This window comes from Macaca nemestrina, chromosome 1, assembly GCF_043159975.1.
Source record: "Macaca nemestrina isolate mMacNem1 chromosome 1, mMacNem.hap1, whole genome shotgun sequence".
Classification (NCBI taxonomy): Eukaryota; Metazoa; Chordata; class Mammalia; order Primates; family Cercopithecidae; genus Macaca; species Macaca nemestrina.
The window spans coordinates 99,198,730-99,216,543 of record NC_092125.1 but is presented as its reverse complement, the minus strand read 5'-3'; the positions used below and the strand labels follow the sequence as shown (position 1 = coordinate 99,216,543).

General features: G+C 39.7%; 1 long non-coding RNA gene across 1 annotated transcript in view; it reads left to right on the top strand.

Annotated features, from left to right (window-relative positions):
- The first annotated feature begins 3,780 nt into the window (after positions 1 to 3,780).
- LOC105498181 (uncharacterized) overlaps positions 3,781 to 17,814 on the top strand; it is a 145,297-nt gene continuing 131,263 nt past the window's right edge. Inside the window, exon 1 of the long non-coding RNA XR_011615562.1 lies at positions 3,781 to 3,901. This is a non-coding gene — a long non-coding RNA (uncharacterized lncRNA). The remainder of the gene's footprint in view (positions 3,902 to 17,814) is intronic.

The following is a 17,814-nucleotide window of genomic DNA, read 5'->3' as shown; positions in this document are numbered from 1 at the left end:
CGTCTCTACTAAAAATACAGAAATTAGCTGGGTGTGGTGGTGGGTGCCTGTTATCTCAGCTACTTGGGATGCTGAGGCAGGAGAATCACTTGAATCTGGGAGGCGGAGGTTACAGTGAGCCGAGATTATGCCACTGCACTCCAGCCTGGGCAACAGAACAAGAATCTGCCTCAAAAAAAAAAAAAAAAAAAAAAAAGCTACTCTTGCAGGAGTAAGGTGGTATCTCACTGTGGTTTTAGTTTGCATTTCCCTGATGATTAACAGTGTTGAGCTTTTTTTTTCATGTTTGTTAGCCATTTGTATGCCTTCTTTTGATTGAGTTCCTTGTAAATTCCTTGTAGATATTAGGCCTTTGTTGGATGTATAGTTTGCAAATGTTTTCTCCCATTATGTAGGTTTACTGTGATGATTATTTCTTTTGCTGTGCAGGAGCTTTTTAATTTAATTAGGTCACATTTATTTATTTTTGTTTTTGTTGCATTTACTTTTGGGGTCTTTGTCATAAATTCTTTACCTAGGTCAATGTCAAGAAAAGTTTTTCCTAGGTTATCTTCCAGATTTAAGTCTTTGATCCATCTTGAGCTAATTTTTGTATATAGTGAGAGATAGGGATGCAGTTTCATTCTTCTACATGTGGCAATCCGATTTTCCCAGCACCATTTATTGAATATGGTGTCCTTTCCCTAATTTATGTTTTTGTCTGCTTTGTCAAAGGTTACTTGGTTGTAAGCATTTGGCTTTATTTCTGGGTTCTCTATTCTTTTCCACTGGTCTATGTATCTATTTCTATATTATATGATAATTTTTATTTATTAAACTGGGTGCTGACTACATAGGTGTTTATTATTATCCTTTTTTTAACTGAGCTGAAATTTTTTTAAAAAATGTGATTCTGTGTAGTGCTGCAAACTTTACTAGGAGATTTGAAAGTTATACTATTCAAATGTTCAAGCTAATTGAACATTTGAATAGCACTTAAATTTGCAAATCATTTTTTTGTTATTTAATTCAATCAACAATGCACATAATTTTTGATTATTGGTTGTAAAGAAATCTGCTGACTTGCTTGATAAAATAACAAGTTTACTAATACAGATATTCCTCAACTTATAATGGGATTATGTTCCAATAAATCCATCACAAATTGAAAATATCTCAAGTCAAAAATGCACTGAACATTATAGTTTAGCCTAGCTAAAAGTGCTCAGAACACTTACATTAGCCTACAAATGGGCAAACCCATCTAACACAAAGCCTATTTTATAAAAAAGTGTTGATATCTCATGTAATTTGTTGACTACCGGACTGAAAGTAAAAACCAGAAAGGTTATATGGGTATTTGAAGTGTGGTTTCTACTGAATGTGTAGTGCCTTTGCACCCTCATAAAGTTAAAAAATATTAAATTGTTAAGTCTGGCACTGTCTGTATAGTGAGACTTCACATAAGCTATGTAGCGTGGCTCCAGGTACCAATTATCCAACTCGTATCTTGGTTTCCCCTTTTGCCTTATCCACGGGCATCTTCATTCTGACCCAACAGTAGACTCATCATTACTTTCCACTTACTTTTCCATAGCATGGTTAAGACCTTCCCTTCAGGAAAAACTTCACTCTTACCTAAAGGGATGAAGTTTTTCCTTGGAACCTCAATAGGCCTACCACACAAGAATTCAGCTTTACAAGCTCCACATAGGAGCAACACATCACAGGCAGGAGGGCAGGAGGGGTTATTGTTTTATCATTTGGCCCCTCAACCACTGCAAGGTAATAAGTAGGCCAAAAAAATAGTGTAGATGGCTGTAGGGTCCCTGAAATAAACTGATGAAGAAAAGTGGTCATTAAGATTTGCCAGGTTTGCCATCATTTGCAACATGTCACTCCAAGCTCAGCAATTGGATGTGTGTCAAATGGCTAATGGGATGATATCTCAATTTTAACTTCACTATCACTATCCCAGTCTGGAATAAGGATTTGGTAGACAAATAAGAACCTTCTTCATATGTTGCCATGTCTGTACCTGAACCATACTCTTCACTCGCTTTTAAACACTGGACTTGGTGTTTGTGGGTAACAATGGAACTGGGCTAAGGTGAGTTTTGGCCAGTGAACTAAGCAGCTAGGGCCTTTTTCATACAAGGTCTAGGATAGAGAATAATCCAGACAGTATGTCCATACTGACCACTTTTGCAGATGGTCCATATAAGGTAATTCAACAGTAGCAAAACCATTGACAATTTCTTACCTCTGGGCTACACTTTCTGGAGTTCATAGGCATCACTACATGATATAATTAATAATTTCTAAATTATCTGAATAATTATCTATGACTAAACTAGTCACTGTAAATAGAGTAACTTCATGTCACTTCATGATTTAATATACTATATTGTATTTTAATGAACCATATTAATTCATTTGTATATATACATATATAAAATATACCTATATAAACATCATATTTAAAAGGGCATCCTCTGGGTAAAAGACAATGTAAATGAAGTGAAGGAAGAATAATGTGGTGTATGGTCAGTCTTAGTATTTTTTGTTCTTTTAGAGATAGGGTCTTGCTCTGTCACTCAGACTGGGGTGCAGTGGCGTGATACTGCAACCTTGAACTCCTAGGCTCAATCGACCCTCCCGTCTCAGCCTCCTGAGTAGCTGGGACTATAGGCATGCACCACTTTATCCAGCTAATTTAAAAAGTTTTTGGGGGGCTAGGCACGGTGGCTAATGCCTGTAATCCCAGCACTTTGGGAGCCCAAGGCAGGTGGATTACTTGAGGTTAGGAGTTCAAGACCAGCCTGGCCAACCTGGTGAAACTCCATCTCTACTAAAAATACAAAAATTAGCTGGGCGTGGTGGTGCGCACCTGTAATCTCAGTTACTCGGGAGGCTGAGGGAGGAGAATAGCTGGAACCCAGGAGGCAGAGGTTGCAGTGAGCCGAGATTGTGCCACTGAGCTCCAGCCTGGGTGACAGAGCGAGACTCCATCTCAAAAAACATTTTTTTTTGTTTTTTCTTTTGTAGAGATGGGGTCTCATTATGTTGCCCAGCTGTCAGTCTTAGTATTTATTTTCATTTTGACTTTTTGTTAGTGTTTGGTTTCTTTTGAGTTTCTAGAATAGTATTGGGACTCACCGGGGGTTGTCAAAGTTAGTTTTTACACCAATAAATGATGAGCCCAACAAGGTAATGGCCCAGAGATTAGATCCAGATATCTGTGACATTATGGGCTGAGGGGGTCTTAGGAAATTTTTGGAAGGATGTAACTGAGTACTTTGCATTGAATTTTGGGAAGTCTGTTGCATTCTCTTAATTCACCCAACAGTACCAGCCAAACGATAATACAAAACTTGAGGTTCTTACCTGAAATATGAATGAGAGAGCTATGCTGTGCTTACATTTCTACATAACTTGCCTTCTTTCCACATGCCTGTTTTTTGTTTTGTTTTGTTTTTAAACTAAACTGGTTGAAACTGAATCAGCCAGGGATTTTAAGCTTTCTTCTGGTCCCAGGTTTAAACTGAGTTTCCAGTCTTTGGTGCCTAATGCTAATTGGATGGTGGTGGGGTGTTTACGAGGGTGGGGCAGGGACCGTTGGCACAATCCATCCTGTTTCCACGGCAGATACCTCCCATTTCCTGTTTATTTTTTTAACGTTCTATATAGAAATAGTTTGTACAACTTCGAATTAAAAAAAAAAAAGAGTTTCAGTGTGGAAAAAAACAAGCCATCTGCAAGCCCTAGTGAGGCAGAAATCCACCCTAGTCTGGGCAGCCTGTGGCTTTGTCTGAAAAGGGACCTTACACACTCAGAGCTTCTGTTCCTGGTATCCTCAAAGCCTTGGCTGACCTTGACTCCCTGGCACAACTGGCTCCCCTGGAAAAGTGGCTTGGGATTTGTGAGTTCGAGACTCTCAGTTTTGCACTAGGAGATTGGGGTTAGGAAGAGTGTGCAGTTTAAATCTCTGTTCTGTTCACCAGACTTCATGAAAGCAGTGGTGGTTCTGTCTTAACTCTTTTTGGCTGCTTTGCCTCCAGTGTCTCCACACTGATAATGTCGCTCTTTTGATGAATGATAATGGACAGACATGGACGTGTAAGAGAATAAGAATAGTAACAGTCATAGTGCTTGCATGGGATCTTTTGTTGTTTTCAAAGCATATTCACACAATTCTTCATTTGCCCCTTTCTGAAACCATCTGAAGAAATGTGACAGAAGAGAATGGGACCCAGTAACAAAACTAACATTGATAAGTTATTTATGAAGTGTCAGGTATTAAGCTAAGCTATTGATATACACTATTGACAACACTTTATTTATATATGTATATATTTACATACATTTCATAATAACTGTGTAAGATAGGTACTGTTACCTACCTCTGCTTTACACAAAAGGAAATCAATGACAAAAAGTTGATTAATTGGGCCAAGGAGACATAGCTTATAAGTGTTGGGCTGGGATTCAAACCTGGTCTGCCATCTGCAGAGTCCAGTGTTTAACCACTAACGAGTGGAATCTAGGGTAAAGGGCACCCGTGTGGTATTATAACTCAGGTTAGAATCCAATTAGTTACCTTAGAACCTGGGTGTCCTGACTTTTATCCAATGCTTCTTTCTTGCTTTTTTCATTTTTTTTTAATGTGAAATATGTCATACACAGACTATATTGGATGAACACACAGACTATATTTGTTGAACCATGTGAAATTGTCAATATTTGCTCAGATTTGGCACATAACAATAGTAACTTCATGATTTAATATATTATATTGTATTTTAATGAACTATATTAATTCATTCATATGTGTGTGTGTGTGTGTGTGTGTGTGTGTGTATATATATATATATATTTATTTATTTTTTGAGATGGAGTCTCACTCTGTCACCCAGGCTGGAGTGCAGTGCATGATCTCGGTTCTCTACAACCTCCACCTCCTGGGTTAAAGAGATTCTTGTGCTTCTGTCTCCTGAGTAACTGGGATTACTGGCATGTGCCGCCATGTCTGGCTAATTTTGGTATCTTTAGTAGAGACAGGGTTTCACCATGTTGGCCAGGCAGGTCTCAAACTCCTGACCTTAAGTGATCCACTCACCCTGGCCTCCCAAAGTGCTGGGATTACAGGCTTGAGCCACCACACCCAGCCAATTCATTCATATTTAATGAACCTATTTAATGAACTACTATATCTTAGTTTAATGAACTAAAGTTAAGCAAACCCTAATATAATCAGCACACAGTTTAAAGAGTAGAGCATTGCCCTCTATGTGCCCCTCCTCCTCCTTCCCCTCTGTAGATAATTCTATGCTGACTTTTGTGATAATCATTTCTTTTCTTTGTAGTTTAACAACTGTGTTGGCATCACTACAGAATATAGTTAGTTTTTATTTTTTATGTCTTTATATAAATGGATTATACTGCAAGTGTTCTTTTCCAAGTTGCTTTTTTCCTTCAATATTAGGTTTATGAGATTTTCCAGACTGATGCATGCATTTATAGTTTTAATTAATTAATTAATTTTTATTTCAATAGCTTTGGGGGTACAAGTGTTTTTTAGTTACATGGATGAATTGTAGAGTGGTGAAGTCTGGGCTTTTAGTGTATCCATCACCCAAATTAGTGTACATTGTACCCAATAGATAATTTTTCATCCCTTTTTCTCATCCCGACTTCCCCCTTTCTGAGTCTCCAATGTCCATTATACCCCTTTCTTAGATTTCCAATCCATGAGCATGGGATGTTTGTTTGTGTCATCTATGATTTCTTTCAGGAGTGTTTTGTGGTTCTCCTTGTAGAGATCTTTCACCTCTTTTCCTACTTATTTTATTTTTTTTGGTAGCTATTGTAAATGGGATTGAGTTCATGATACGATTCTCAGCTTGGTTGTGTTGGTGTATAGCAGTGTTATTGATTTGTGTACATTAATTTTTGTAACCTGAAGACTTTGATGAATTCATTTATCAAATCTAGAGATATTTTAAATAAGTAAAAGTAGATCTACACTTGGATCCAGCAATCCCACTACTGGATGTCTACCCAGTAGGAAGGAAAAGAAGTCATACTAAAAAAGACACCTACACATGTATGTTTATTGCAATGCAATTCATGATTGCAAAGATAGGAATCAACCCAAGTGCCCATCAACCAATGAGTGGATAAAGAAAATGGTGTATATACATGCCACACAATACTACTCAGCTATAAAAAAGAATGAAGTAATGTCTTTTGCAAAAACTTGGACAGAATTGGAGGCCACTATCCTAAGTGAGGTAACTCAGGAACAGAAAATCAAATACTGCATGTTCTCATTTTTAAGTAGGAGCTAAGCCATAGGTATGTATTTATAGGTTTTTTTTTTTTTTTTTTTTTCTTTTGAGATGGAGTCTCGCTCTATGGCCAGGCTGGAGTGCAATGGCACGATCTCGGCTCACTGCAACCTCCACCTCCCAGGTTCAAGCGATTCTCCTGCCTTAGCCTCCTGAGTAGCTGGGACTACAGGCATGTGCCATCATGCCTGGCTAATTTTTGTATTTTTAGTAGACACGAGGTTTCACCATGTTGGCCAGGATGGTCTTCATCTCTTGACCTTGTGATCCGCCCACCTTGGCCTCCCAAAGTGCTGGGATTACAGGTGTGAGCCACTATGCCCGGCCTATAGTTTTTATTGTTGTTGTATGATATTCCGTTCTGTGAATAAATCACAGTGTACTTATTCATTCTACTGTTGAGCACTTTGGTTGTTTCTGGGTTTTAACTAATTAGCACAACACTCCTGTGAACATTCCTACATGTGTCTCCTGGCGCAGATGGCAGAAATCCCTCCAAGTCTAGTGTACATATTTATGGGTAGATTTACTGAGTGGAAGAAAAAGCTAAACCGTTTACACTAAATGACTCTGCACCCAGTGGATACCAAGTTTCCATTGCTCCACCTCCTCTCTTATACTTGGTGTTATTAGATTTTAATGCGTTTGTCATGTAGGGGTATGTAGTGATCCTTTGCTGTGATTTTAATGTACATTTCCTGGATTATTAAGAGGGTGAACAGTTTTACATATCTTCAGTTATCATTTGGATTTCTTCTTTACCCTTTGGGAAATGCTGCCTCTGTGTGTGTGTGTGTGTGTGTGTGTGTGTGTGTGTGTGTGTGTGTGTGTGTGTGTATGTTCATAGGAATTCATTAAATGTTTCTGGATATTAGTCCTTTGTCAGTTACATATATTGTAAATATCCGCTCCCAGTTGTGGCTTGGTTTTTACTTTCTTTATGGTTTCTTTAAGTAAAAGGATTTTTAAAAATTTAATGTATGGGTAGGATTAGTGCTTTTTATTTCTTGTTTAAGAAATCCTCTTTTATGCTAAGATCATGAAGATATTCTCCTATAATACCTTTTAAAGTCTTTGTATTTTTGTCTTTTTTTTTTTTTTTTGAGACGGAGTCTCGCTCTGTCCCCAGGCTGGAGTGCAGTGGCCGCATCTCAGCTCACTGCAAGCTCCTCCTCCCGGGTCTACGCCATTCTCCTGCCTCAGCCTCCCGAGTAGCTGGGACTACAGGCGCCCGCCACCTCACCCGGCTAGTTTTTTGTATTTTTTAGTAGAGACGGGGTTTCACCGTATTAGCCAGGCTGGTCTCGATCTCCTGACCTTGTGATCCGCCCGTCTCGGCCTCCCAAAGTGCTGGGATTACAGGCTTGAGCCACCGCGCCCGGCCAATGTATTTTTGTCTCTTACATTGAGGTCTTTCATACTCCTAGAGTTGAGTTTTTTTTTTGTTTTTTTTGTTTTTTTTTTTTTTTGAGACGGAGTCTTGCTTTGTCACCCAGGCTAGAGTGCAGTGGCCGGATCTCAGCTCACTGCAAGCTCCGCCTCCCAGGTTCACGCCATTCTCCTGCCTCAGCCTCCCACGTAGCTGGGACTACAGGCGCCCACCACCTCGCCCGGCTAGTTTTTTGTATGTTTTTAGTAGAGACGGTGTTTCACCGTGTTAGCCAGGATGGTCTCGATCTCCTGACCTTGTGATCCGCCCGTCTTGGCCTCTCAAAGTGCTGGGATTACAGGCTTGAGCCACCGCGCCCGGCCTAGAGTTGAGTTTTGTGTATGGTGTCAGGTAGTGGGAGGACGTCTAGTGTTCCAGTGTGATTTATTTTTAAAAATCCATTGTTTTTCTACTGATACACATTACTATCTTTGTTATATATCAGTTTTCCGTGACTTTTTCCAGTGGGGTAATCACTGTCCTCTGTCCACATTTGAGAATAGTTGAATGATTAACTTTGTGTACTTGCTCTCTCTTCTTCTCTGTTTATTGTTTCTATGTGGTTATTTTACAGATGTACTATCATGAAAGCACTATAGTGTAAACAGTATTGTCTCTTAACTTCCTTGATTTAACTACCATTCGTGACTTGTAAGTCCCCTTGGATGCTGTGTCCCCATCGGTGGCCTCATCCCAAGTCATGCAAATCAGAGCTGAGTGATTGGTAACTGTTGTGAATAGTTGACTCTCAGGCTTTGATACCTGGGGAGAAGAAGGAGAAAATTCAAGTCACTAAGCAAATAATATGGGCAGTGAACTAAAGGAGTAGTGCCTGCGGAAGTTGTGTACTAACCTGGAAGCAAGAGGATCTCCGTCCTTTTTTTAACTATTTTGTGTGTGACCCTGTTCTCAGTTTTCTTATTTGTTGGGCTACATGAGCTACACTATCTCTTTCACTTCTAAAATTCAAATGAGACTCTGTCACCATCTTTCTTTGTGACTATATGTATCTAAATATCTTTTTGGTTTTCCTTTCCATAGCTCCAGTTTCTCTTACAGATACTGTTTAGAGTGAGTAATAAGTAAATATTTGATTTCTTCCTGCTTTGGGTAGAACTGTGCTGATGTATCTAAGGAGGAAATGGAAAAGAGGACTGTTAGTTGATGAGAGGAGATGAGAAGTTTATGAGAAAGGGCAAAGAGCCACCCAGGCTGCCCCTGGGGTCACTTTGAAGCTTAAAATAATACATCTTCTTTGTACCTGTTTCCTCCACTAACAAATGAGAATATCAATAGCTACCTCACTTTATAAACTTATTGGGAAGATCACATCAGATAGTATAGCTGTAAATAGTAAAATATTTTTAAAATGGAAACAACTGTATAGGCATTCACTAGGCATCCACTCTGGTCCTGTCAAAACAAATAAAATATGATCCCAGTCCTCAAGGATTTCACAGTCCAGAACTTCTTTAGAGACAACATGGTATCATGGGAGGAATACTGGAGTAGATGCAAGAAGGCTTGTTTCCTGATAGTGTACTTGTGTGTGATCTTGGCCAAGTCTTCTAACTTCCTTGAATCTGAGCTTTATAATTTGTACAATGAGGAATAGGAAAGATAAACTGGACAGCTGGTAATATCTGTTCTAAAATTCTGATTCTGTGCCCCTGGACAAACACAGCTATTCCTTGTTATTTTTGCCTCCTTAGTAGACAGGTTGTAAGAGTCAAGTAAGATGTGTGTGAAAGGACTTTGAAACCTTAAGAAGCTATGCAAATGAGATGTGATTATTACTATCACCACCGCACTCTTTCCCCACGTTTGAATGGATTGCAAAACTGGCTACCTAATTTGTGGGGCCTACTGCAAGATGAAAACAAGACCTCTTGCCTATTGCAAGTGAAAACAAGTCCCCTGTTAAAAAATTATTTAGAATTTAAAAACAACAATAGCAGAGCATTAAATCAAATGTGAGACCGTGAGTGACTATGGTCTTGGTGACTTGACTATGCGGTCACAAGTCCATAAATCCAGCCTTGATAATTTTGTTTCCAGATTGTAATTTTCCAGGCACCTAGCATGTTTGCTATCCTTACATTTTTCTTTCTTTCTTTCTTTCTTTCTTTCTTTCTTTCTTTCTTTCTTTCTTTCTTTCTTTCTTTCTTTTTTCTTTCTTTCTTTCTTTTTTCTTTCTTTCTTTTTCTTTCTTCTTTCTTTCTCTTTCTTTCTTTCTTTCTTTCTTTCTTTCTTTCTTTCTTTCTTTCTTTTTCTCCTTCCTTGCTTCTCTCTCTTTCTTTTCTTTCTCTTTCTTTCTTTCCTTCCTTCCTTCCTTTTCTCTTTTTCTTTCTTTCTTTCTTTCTTTCTTTCTTTCTTTCTTTCTTTCTTTCTTTCTTTCTTTCTTTCCTTCCTTCCTTCCTTCCTTCCTTCCTTCCTTCCTTCCTTCCTTCCTTCCTTCCTTCCTTCCTTCCTTCCTTCCTTCCTTCCTTTCTTTCTTTCTTTCTTTCTTTCTTTCTTTCTTTCTTTCTTTCTTTCTTTCTTTTCTTTCCTTCTTTCCTTCTTTCTTTCTTTCTTTCCTCTTTCTCTCTCCCTTTCTCCCTTTCTCCCTTTCTTTCTTTCTTGAGACAGAGTCTCGTTGTGTCACCCAGGCTGGAGTGCAGGGGCCCAATCTCAGTTCACTGCAACCTCTGCCTCCCACGTTCAAGCGATTCTCCTGCTTTGGCCTCCTGAGTAGTTGGGATTACAGGTGCATGACACCACACCTGGCTAATTTTTGTATTTTTAGTAGAGACGGGTTTTCACCATGTTGGCCAGGCTGGTCTTGAACTCCTGACCTCAGGTGATCCACCTGCCTCGGCCTCCCAAAGTGCTGGGATGGCAGGCATGAGCCACCATGTTTGGCCTGTCCTTGCATTTCTTGGTTTACAAGATTATGACTTCTGCTTCTGTCTTTTCACTCACCCAGTGCAATACACAAGGATCAATCATGCAAGTTATTACCAATTTAGTAAAAAGTGAGAAAATTCACTGAATAAGATATGTTTTTTTGAGTCAGCATCTCACTCTGTCGCCCAGGCTGGAGTGCAGTGGTGTGATCTTGGCTCACTGCAACCTCTGTCTCCCAGGTTCAAGTGATTCTCATACCTCAGCTCCCGAGTAGCTGGGACTACAGGTGTGCGCCACCACGCTTGGCTAATTTTTGTATTTTTAGTAGAAATGGGGTTTCACCATGTTGGCCAGACTGGTCTTGAACTCCTGACCTCAAGTGATCCACCCACCTCAGCCTCCCAAAGTGCTGGGATTACAGGCATGAGCCACCATGCCCAGCCAGAATAAGATATTATATACCAAAATGTAAATAATCTTAGTTTTAGTGATTTTGGTCTACTTTCATGATAGGGCCTCTTGACATGGTTGATATAAAAGTGCTGCCTTCAATGGTTTTATGTGGTCCCTTGCACTTTCCCATTGATGTCTCCTAATTTTTTACTCTGTTGCTCTTTGTCCTTTACTCAGGACATGCTCCACAGCCATCCACCAATGCCAGCCCATCTTTGAATGCTATACTCAATTCTCTTGACCTTTGCTTCTGCTTTAAAGCTGGCAGGCTTCTTTTACTTACATCAGCTTTGTGTTTGAACCTCAAATGCTCAGGAATAATTCCTTTTAAACATTTCCTGCCACCTTTCTTGGATACTAATGTACTTCTCAGTTAGAATGTATGGGGGATTACCCATATAAAGCCTCAGTGCTTCAAAGTGAGGAATAACTGTGTAATAAATAGATCTGGCCAAGGATGAAATGACTGTTAGACAAGACAATCGCTTATCACTGAATGTTGTCTAGCTAGGCTGGGTTACTACCCATCAGACGTGTTACAGAGGCATTTAAACAGGGGATGGGAGTTTAAGGTGATCTTAAGAGCTTTCCAACACTAAAAATGTTGTGATTCTGTGTTAACAAATTTACTAGCAGACTGACTGCTCTTCTACTTTTATGAGTCTCTTAAACTGAAAATGGGCATGAGGAATCTTTTTGGGATGGTGGAATGTTCTAATATTAGATTGTGGTGATGGTTGCCTAACTCAGTAAATTTACTAAATGTCGTTGAACTCAATACTTCACACCAGTGATTTCATGGTATGTAAATTATGTCTCAATACATCTGTTTTTAGAAAGTCTTTTAAGACTATAACTGCCATATTTTGAAAACCATTATTTATTTTAAAACATACATTATATATTTTTAAAGTGTATGCTAATAAATTATACACTTTTGAGAGGCTAGATATTCAAATAAGAATAAATTTAATCCCTGGAAAATCATCTAGAATATATTAAAATGATGCACACTTAAAGAAACATGGATGTAAATCACTACCAAAACTGTTGCCCTATTTTTAAAAATTATTTATTTATTTAGTTTTAAATTTACATGCAGTAAAACTTATTCATCGTGATATATAGTTTCATGGATTTTTGCGAATGCATATAGTCCCGTAACCACCCTCACAATCAAGATGCAGAACAGTTTCATCACCCTCAAAAATTCCCTTGTGCTACCAATTTGTAGTTAACCTCTCTCCCCACCTGCAACTCTGGCAACCACTGATGAGTTCTCTGTCATTATAGTTTTACCTTTTCAATGACATTATACAATATATACAGTTCGAAGAGATTTTCAAACTTAAAACTTATTCATTTTAATAGTTGAATTATGAAAATAATGGTTATTTTGGGGTTGGAGGGATTTCCCTGTTGGTAACTAGTCAGATGAAGAAGAGTGAAGTAGTCGGAGGCAGTATAAGACTAGCTTGAATTCAGTCACACTTGTAGAATCACAGGTGGTTAGACTTGGAAGGGTTTTTGGAGTCACTTAGCTAACATCCCAATATGAAGAAACTGAGGTCCAGAGGGAAGAGTGAGTCTCAAACTTGCACAACTAGTGTGGAGCTGGCCTAGCACTAAATTTCCCAATAGTCAACTTCAGTATGCTTTCAACTACTATATGCCCTGATTCGTACTATCAGTTTTGCCTGACTCTGAGTTCTAGCACAAATTCTTCCCCTTTGTAATTCCTCTGCCACATCCCTGATTGCTAATGATGAAAACAATACTTGATATACATCACTAGCACCGGCAAAAAGGACAAATTCTGAACTATCATCTCATTAAGTTATTATTCCCGACTCTTTGCATCATGAAACCATAACTCATTTGCTACTATTTATTGGATGGGTGTTGATTCTGTTATAGGCAAAATGCCCAAGAGAAAATACACAATCCAGAATTAAGTCATTTTAAAAGGCAAGAACTGGAAAGACCATTAGAAATAACTTGAGGTGGTTTTTAGGCATTCTTTGGCATCTCCAAAGTTTCCATTGGGAGCACCTCAGGAGAGGGGTAAGGAAAAGGCTCAGTGGTAGCTGTGCCACCTCCTCTGATAAAACCATTTGTGATCACTTTCATTCTTCCTGAAAGGCTTCCTCTAACATTTCTTACAGTGCTGATATTCTTGTGGTGAATTCTTTTAGCTTCTGTATGTCTGCAAAAGTCTTTATTTTACCTTTATTTTTTAAGGCTATTTTCACTAAGGATGGGATTTTATGTTGACAGGTGTGTGTGTGTGTGTGTGTGTTTGTGTGTGTGTGTTTCCCTCCTTGCTTTCAAGATGCTGCTCCAGTGTCTTCTGGCTTGCCTTGAGAAGTCTTTTTTTTTTTTTCCCCCCTGCAAGACTGAGTTTCGATTTTGTCACCCAGGCTGGAGTTTAACGGCATGATCTCGGCTCACTGCAACCTCTCCCTCCTGGGTTCAAGTGATTCTCTAGCCTAAGCCTCCCTAGCAGCTGGGATTACAAGTGCCCTTCACCATGCCCGGCTAATTTTTGTATTTTTAGTAGAGATGGAGTTTCGCCATGTTGGCCAGGCTGGCCTCAAACTCCTGACCTCAGGTGATCCACCCACCTTGGCCTTCCAAAGTGCTGGGATTACAGTCGTGAGCCACTGCGCCTGGCCAAGAAGTCTACTTTCATTTTTACCTCTCTTCCTTTGTACATATTGTGTCTTTTTTCTCTGTCTGCTTTTAAGTTTTTGTTTTTATTAATGGTTTTAAGTAATTTGATTATGATGTACCTTGGCATACTCTTCTTAAATTTCTTATGGTTGGGATTTAATGAGCTTCTTGGACATAAGAATTTATAGTTTTATCAAATTTGGAATATTTGGTTATTATTTCAATTTTTTCCTCCCCTCCTTCTACTTAAAAAATTAAAAGAAATTTTAAATTGAAGCAGCCATGAAAGTACATGTCAGGCCTTTTGTTTTGGGAAGCTTGATTGATTGGTGACTCCAGCAGCTGTTCTCTGACTCTGCCATTGTATTTCCACTGAAGCCAGACTTTAATGGGCTGCTCCTAACCAATGATTGAATGTGGTACAAATGTAATTGCAGACCTTTTTCAGCAAGATGCAGACTCTTCTGATGGGTGACTTTGACTTGAGGACTGCCCATCAGCCGGGCTGACACTTTTCTTTTCTTTTTTTGAGTCAGGGTCTGACTCTGTCACCCATGCTGGTGGGCAGTGGAACGATTGGGACTCACTGCAACCTTGATATTCCAGGCTGAAGCGATCCTCCCACTTCAGCACTACCAGTCCCCACTCACCCGGCCCCACCACCCCTTGAATACCTGGCACTATAGGCATGTGCCACTATGCCCTGCTAATTTTTTTTTTTTAATTTTTGTAGAGACGAGGTCTCACTATGTAACCCAGGCTGGTCTGGAACTCCTAAGCTCAAGTGATCCTTCTGTCTTGGCCTCCCAAAGTGCTGTGATTACTTACAGGCGTGAGCCACTGCACCTGGCCTAAAACTATCTTAGAACAGGGCAGAAGTCTGAGATTATTCTTACTTAATCCTCCTTCCTTTCCTCCCTTTTTCCCAGGAGTCACATCTACATGGTCTAAGGAGTTTCCCTATCATCTCCATCTCTATCTTCTTTTTCCTTCATAGCCATCTCCCCCAGTAAATCTTTGGCATCTGCTTCCTGGAGGATCTGAGCTAACACATTTATTATTGCCATTATTTTATTTTTATTTCCCATTAGTATAAGATTTCACTTAAATAAAAAGTGGCTCACGCCTGTAATCCCAGCACTTTGGAAGGCCAAGGCAGGTGGATCACCAGAGGTCGGGAGTTCGAGACCAGCCTGGCCAACATGTTGAAACTCTGTCTCTACTAAAAAATACAAAAATTAGCCGAGTGTGGTGGTGGGTGCCTGTAATCTCAGCTACTCCGGAGACTGAGGCAGGAGAATTGCTGGAACCCAGGAGGCGGAGGTTGCAATGAGCTGAGATCACTCCATTGGACTCCAGCTTGGGCCAACAACAGCAAGACTCTGTCTTAAAATAATAATAATAATAATAATAAAAGAAAAGATTCTATATCCAAAAGTGAGAACTGGTGATCTATTTTTTAACCATGTTATGGTTGAGGGACTGAAGCTTTGAGGTCTCTTTTGAATACTGAGTTTACAAACTGAAATCAACCTAAATTACGACAATAGTCAAGTCATAAAGGCTTGTTCTTTTTTCTGGGGTCTCGAGGCCCTGGACCAAAATTCGGCACCAATGTCCTAATCATGACATTACTACTAACTTCTTTTTAGTACATGACAAGTTACTTACCTTCTCTAATCTTATTAAAGGGCTGGGTTAGCTTATCTATACAGACTTTTTAACTCTAAAATGTAACGTTATAGGTGAGAAAAAAAGAATTTACCTGACCAACTATCCAAAAACTTGTTAGAGAAAGACTGTATGGATTGGATTTTTTTCTCTAATAGCCAACAAAATGCTCACGACTTTTTCTTGTATTGAACTGTCTTTGGGAAAATATCCTGATAAACCACTCATGGCAAAAGATGTGGCCATGGATTTCAGGAACCAATAGAGTTTTTTAAAAATGGCTGAATTGTTCTGCATAAGCAAAAGAAGCAAGGAATTTGGTTTTGATCCTAGGAGGGAACAGGAAAGGGAAGGAGGAAGGAGCAAAGCCTTTAGAAGGTATAAAGCTAGAGAGGTAAATGGAGTGAAGATCCCTGAGGACAGAATGGAAAAGGGGCTTTTAAGGTTAGAGATACCCAACATTTAATTGGAAACTTTTTGCTGTATTATTGAGGTTTCTGGTGTTTGAAAGTAACATAAACCCAGTTCCAAGAAGCTTATACAAAAAAGGGATCTTAGTGACTCACAACGTTTGGAAAGATTCCAGGATCGTTTGCTGCATCCAAGGAAGAATTATAGAAACTAAAGTGCAGACACTGTACAGAAACCTGAATTAACACTGCCAAATCTCTTTCTCTCCCTCACTCCATCCTTTCCTTTCCTATCTTTCTCATCTCTGCTTAACTCTGTTTCCCTTTCCATGTTGACTTCATATTTTTCTATGACAGAAAGGACTTTGCCATGTGAAAGGAGACATGGTTGCAGCCAGACTCAGCTCAGCAACCATAGAGAGCCTTTTTCCTCTAAGTATCCATATAACAATTCCAAGGATGTGCTATAATTGTCCCTGCTTGGATTACATGTCCATCCCTTGTCAATGCCAGGGAAATAGAGCACCATGATTATCCCACACAGGTAATGTGCCTCTGTTTTTGCCTGGGGGTAAGGGTCTTTCATGAGAAGAAAGGAGGTGGAAATTCTTGATGGGAAGATAAAATAATAGTTGTCACTTTGTGTTGCTTCAGTGTAAACCAATGCCTCTTTCGAAAACATTCCGTAAAACCAGAATGTTCCATCCATGTAGTAGACTTGTGTAAATCAGGCTGTTTAGGTGACAATTATGGCAAGGATGCTGGGCCTTGCCTAGGTTTAAGGTGGTAACAATAAGGAAACATACACAAGAGGTCAAATGACCCATAATCTGAACTAATTAAACAGAATCAGGAATTTGGAGCCAGAGGTGACCATGGGAGCCATGTCAGGAAAGGATGTAGAATAGAGGCTTAAGTGCACCTTATATGCCTCTGTGACTGGGAATGGAGCAGATGTACAATTGCTGGCTAGTTTTCCCATGGGATATATTTTAGGCTCTTCAAAGATTCCTCTGCTGGGAATTTTTAACTGTAATTCCTGTGAGGTAGATGGTGCTTCCTACGTGACTGGCTGGTTTTCACTTCAACTTTTGGGACTGAGCTTCCCTGAGTTGGTTATGATTATCACTCTACAGTGAGCTTTCAAACAGACTCCTGGCCAACTCCGACTTGGAAAGTCTATGTGTGGTCTTGGGAAACACTTCTGCATTGTTGTCCCACCATCTGTAGATGGTCAGTCCTCATTCTTTCTCTGCTCTGTGGCCTCAGGCACATCTATCCACAGCCTCTCTTCGCATTCCTTATATATGCCAAACTCCAGAGGACACATGTCACTCTGAGTGATCTTCCGCTTATGGTACTATTGAAGCTCACTCAGCTGGCTTGAGGTGAAGGGAAAGTCTCCCTTTCCCATGGAAGGGAGCCCCCCTTCCCCATAGTAGCACAGCATTCCAATGACTCTTTATGGAGAAATCCCCTCCCCTCCTTCTCTTCAACTTTGACTCCTGATATGGGTGATGTGCCAAGAACCACACAATCAGCTTTTGATCATCTCTTTTGTCAATCCCTGAAAAAGTGGGCAAGCTTTGTAATGTGGCGAGAGCTTAGCATCTATTGTTTTGTTTTAAAAGCAACCACACCAAGGCTAACTGTGATTTTTGGAGCCTGGGCTCAAACTAAACAAGAATCTCATTTTAAATCCTTTTACACATGCATTATATCACTTAATCATTTAGGTATATTGGTCCCATTTTACACATGGGAAAACTGAGGCTTTGAGAGGTCAAGTGATTTGTTCAAGGTCTCATGATAAGTGGCAGAAAAATCTAAACCCAGATTTTTTCTGACTCTGCCCGTTCCACTTTGAAACTGTTAGTTGATTACCAGAGTCCTGAGTCTTGTGGTTCATGCTCTGAGTTGGCATGGGGAGTCCTGTTCAAGTGCTGGTACCTCTGACTCACGA